This window comes from Chenopodium album, chromosome 19 (genome assembly GCF_948465745.1).
Source record: "Chenopodium album chromosome 19, dcCheAlbu1.1, whole genome shotgun sequence".
NCBI classification, from domain to species: Eukaryota; Viridiplantae; Streptophyta; class Magnoliopsida; order Caryophyllales; family Amaranthaceae; genus Chenopodium; species Chenopodium album.
In genome coordinates this window covers 24219082-24222896 of record NC_137852.1, presented here as the reverse complement: position 1 = coordinate 24222896, position 3815 = coordinate 24219082, and the positions used below count along the sequence as shown (strand labels likewise).

The window sequence follows — 3815 nt, the reverse complement described above, 5'->3', positions numbered from 1 at the left end:
GGCTGCTGTGGGATGTTGGTGGGGTTTGCGGCTGCCGTGGGCTTCTTTGCGCGCTGGCGTTGAAGGGATATGGAGGTTGGATGGTGGCAATGAGGGTGGTTGAGGATGGAGTGGTGGCGGTGAGGTAGTTGGGCTCCTCTAACGGAAATAGTAACGGCGTCACACAAAAGGTAGTGATATCTAAAATTTTGGTGTTTGTATGGTAGTAATATAAAATAAAAAATTAAAGGGGTAGCAAATGTGAAATAGGGTGCTTTTCCCAGTAGCAAATGTGAAATTTTCCTTATCCTAACAGTTTTAATAGGACTCAAGCATCGTCTTGCTGTTGGTATGATTTTCTTATTTTGTATAGTACTTTATGGCAGCAAGATCTCTATTTCATGAAGTTGAATATGTCTTCCTTATCATTTACATGAAGCCTTGACGTGTCTAGTATCATGGTGATCTAAGAATGATTTCTGTTTTGTCTACATGTGCTTGTGTTGTCTAAGAGTTAAGCAAAAGTAGCTTCAGCATTGTCATTTTTTTCTATCTTTAGTTGACATTGAATTGGTATTATCCATCTAATGATGGTCCTTTTATCCATAGTCTATCTCACCTGTGTTTCGTATCTTGTCGTGTGCTTGAACCGTGATATTAAGCATATAATTTGTAGTCATCAGATTGTGCTATAAAAGCACACTACTCCGCTGAAGTGTGCTCAAATTTGATACTATTGGCATGCTCTTACATCGAGTTTTCTTACTTTTTGTTTTTGTTACATTTGGTGGCAAGTCCTCAGTTCTTAGCTAGTTTGCTTACTTTTTGTCATGCTTCAAGGAGGATTAGCGGCCAACTAAAATAACTTAACGGTTTTATTAAGGGCTTAATCTTTATCTTATTGTTGATACTCTAATAAAATGCTCTTGCAATTCTGCCATTTTATTTTTCAGCAAACTGAAACAGGATTATAAATAGCAGGGCTGGGATGATCTCTTACTCAGGAGTCAGGAGAGGGACTTGAATATCATCCTACTTCCAAACAAGGTATCACTGCACATATTTATTTGGTTTCATATACATATACATATACATATACATATACATATACACACAAACAGTTAGGAGCTATAGTTACCTGTTCAGTTATGCATTTTGATAACAAAAGAAGGGGAGTGTGAAGGGATGGGTGAAGCAAATACTAAGAGTGCCACAAACTTGTCCTCATTAATGTGCTCTTCACACTTTTGCCGTTTAGTTTTTAGTTTGTGAAATCAAAGCTGAAATCCAAAACTGAATATAGAAATAAATTTAGAGTTGAAATCCAGAACTGAATTCAAAGATGAATTTCATAACTGAATTCAGAGCTATATTTCAGGACTTAATTCAAATCTAAAGTTCAGAACTCAAAATCAGATTTGAAATCAGAGCTGAAATTAAAAATGCTTGTGTGTGTGTGTGTGTGTGTGAAATTCAGAGCTTGTGTGTGTGTGTATAAGCGTCGATTATCCTTTTTATTAGCTTAGTCGTTGTTTATCTTTACTTATATACTTGTTGAACCTCATTTAAATTGTTTTATCTTATGCTTTGATATTTTTCATGGTATAATTACGGTGCTTCATTATACTTGGTTGATATAAAGATTTTTATTAGTTTCTATTGTGGACTAGTTCTTAATATGCTTTGAAATCATGTGTATGTTCTGGTTTAAATACATTGGTCTTTTCATTGTTTGAATACACCATGTTGAATCTTGAGCCTATATTGTGTAATGTACTAATTTATACTTTGTATATTTTTTTTTGAAGATTGGAAAAGGAAATGTAAGTGCAACAAGAGAATAGGTCGGGACACTTGAGCATCAAAACATACAAGAGACTATATCGTCTATAAGGCCATCATTTATCTATTTTGGTTTATAGTCTTATATTAGTGATGTATTTATTTTGGGACAAGCTACTATAATATGCAACTATTTTTTTCTTTTTTTTTTAATTAATTGTGTTGATGTTTTCTTTTATAAATTTGGTAATTAACTACGTACTCTTGTTATTGTTGATTAATTATTATTTATTTTTTTTAATCTAATCTAGTTATATAGAATATTTGTTTATTTTAATTTTAATATTATTAATTTAATTTATGATAAATTTAAATTACTATAATGTATATATGATAGTAATATTTTAATAAAAGGAAAAAAAAACTTAAAAAAAATTCTAGACGCTTTTTAATGTCTACATATTTGCACATTTTCAAATTTCAAAGAGTTTCCCGCCATACCATAGGCTGACACGAATAAATGCAAGACAATAAAAAGCGTCGCTAAATTTGATTATGTGGACAGGAAAAAGCGTCGCTAAAAAACTACACACATTTGGGATAATGCGCAAAATACGTAATTTTCGACGCTTCGTATATCAGTTTGGACACTAAAAAGCGTCGAGAATCTCGACGCTTTTTTGTGTCCCTGAAAAATTTTCGACTCACGGATTTTCAACGCTTTTTTTCAGCGTCGAGAAATAATTTTTCGACGCTTTTTAGCGTCGAAAAAAGGCCTAAAAAGCGTCCAGAAAACACGCTTTTTGTAGTAGTGAATGCATTTTACTTTCATTTGATTCAAAAAGCTTTGTTTGAATGTGTTTGACTTTCTTTTGACTCAATTAGCTTTGTTGAATGTGTTTGACTTTCATTTGACTCAATTAGCATTGTGGAATGCAATTGACTTTCATTTGATTCTAAAAGCTTTGATGAAAGTGTTTGACTTTCATTTGACTCAATTAGCTTTGTTGAATTCATTTGATTTTCATTTGATTCAAAAAGCTTTGTTTGAATGTGTTTGACTTTCATTTGACTCAATTAGCTTTGTTGAAAGTGTTTGACTTTCATTTGACTCAATTAGCTTTGTTGAAAGTGTTTGACTTTCATTTGATTCTAAACGCTTTGTTGAAAGTGTTTGACTTTCATTTGACTCAATTAGCTTTGTTGAATGCATTTGACTTTCATTTGAATCAAAAAGCTTTGTTTGAATGTGTTTGACTTTCATTTACTCAATTAGCTTTGTTGAAAGTGTTTGACTTTCATTTGACTCAATTAGCTTTGTTGAATGCATTTTACTTTACTTTGATTCAAAAAGCTTTGTTGAATGTGTTTGACTTTCTTTTGACTCAATTAGCTTTGTTGAATGTGTTTGACTTTCATTTGACTCAATTAGCATTGTGGAATGCAATTGACTTTCATTTGATTCTAAAAGCTTTGATTGAATGTATTTGACTTTCAGTTGATTCTAAACGCTTTGTTGAAAGTGTTTGACTTTCATTTGACTCAATTAGCTTTGTTGAATGCTTTTGACTTTCATTTGACTCAATTAGCTTTGTTATATGCATTTGACTTTCATTTGAATCATAAAGCTTTGTTTGAATTTGTTTGACTTTCATTTGACTCAATTAGCTTTGTTGAAAGTGTTTGACTTTCATTTGACTCAATTAGCTTTGTTGAATGCAATTTACTTTCATTTGATTAAAAAGCTTTGTTTGAATGTGTTTGACTTTCTTTTGACACAATTAGCTTTGTTGAATGTGTTTAACTTTGATTTGACTCAATTAGCATTGTGGAATGCAATTGACTTTCATTTGATTCAAAAACCTTTGATTGAACGTATTTGACTTTCATTTGATTCTAAATGCTTTGTTGAAAGTGTTTGACTTTCATTTGACTCAATTAGCTTTGTTGAATGCATTTGACTTTCATTTGACTCAATTAGCTTTGTTGAATGCATTTGACTTTCATTTGAATCAAAAAGCTTTGTTTGAATGTGTTTGTCTTTCATTTGACTC

At 31.7% G+C, this 3815-nt stretch overlaps 1 long non-coding RNA gene across 1 annotated transcript; it reads left to right on the top strand.

Moving 5' to 3' along the window:
- The first annotated feature begins 283 nt into the window (after nucleotides 1-283).
- On the top strand, nucleotides 284-2381 carry LOC145595314 (uncharacterized). The gene is made up of 3 exons (XR_014102933.1): nucleotides 284-328; nucleotides 933-1026; nucleotides 1788-2381. It is a non-coding gene; the product is annotated as an uncharacterized LOC145595314 (long non-coding RNA).
- Nucleotides 2382-3815: the final 1434 nt, after the last annotated feature.